This window comes from Chiloscyllium plagiosum, chromosome 33 (assembly GCF_004010195.1).
Source record: "Chiloscyllium plagiosum isolate BGI_BamShark_2017 chromosome 33, ASM401019v2, whole genome shotgun sequence".
NCBI lineage: Eukaryota > Metazoa > Chordata > Chondrichthyes > Orectolobiformes > Hemiscylliidae > Chiloscyllium > Chiloscyllium plagiosum.
The window spans coordinates 39,512,783-39,513,594 of record NC_057742.1 but is presented as its reverse complement, the minus strand read 5'-3'; positions in this window follow the sequence as shown (position 1 = coordinate 39,513,594).

Genomic DNA, 812 nt, shown 5'->3' with positions numbered 1-812 from the left:
TGCCTGCCTCTTCGTTGGATATGTCGAACAGTCCATCTTCCGCAGCTACACTGGCACCATCCCCCACCTTTTCATCCGCTACATCGATGATTGTATTGCCGCTACCTCGTGCTCCCATGAGGGGTTGAACAGTTTATCCACTTTACTAACACCGTCCACCCCAACCTCAAATTTACCTGGACCGTCTCAGACTCCTCCCTCCCCTTCCTAGACCTCTCCATTCCTATCTCGGGCGACCAACTCAACACAGACATTTACTATAAACGGACCGACTCTCACAGCTAGCTAAATTACACCTCCTCCCATCCTGCACCTTGTAAAAATGCCATTCCTTCGCCTCCGCCACATCTGCTCCCAGGAGGACCAATTCCAATACCGAACAACCCAAATGGCCTCCTTCTTCAAAGACCGCAATTTCCCCTCCAACATGGTTGACAATGCTCTCCACCGCATCTCCTCTACTTCCCGCACCTCCGCCCTTGAACCCCGCCTCTCTGATCGCCACCAGGACAGAACCCCACTGGTCCTCACCTTCCACCCCACCAACCTCCGGATACGTCGTATCATCGTCCGTCATTTCCGCCACCTCCAAACGGACCCCACCATCAGGGATATATTTCCCTCCCCACCCCTATCAGCGTTCCGGAGAGACCACTCCCTCCGCGACTCTCTCGTCAGGTCCACACCCCCCACCAACCCAACCTCCACTCCCGGCACCTTCCCCTGCAACCACAAGAATTGCAAACCTTGCGCCCACACCTCCCCCCTCACCTCCCTCCAAGGCCCCAATGGGTCCTTCCATACCTGTCGCA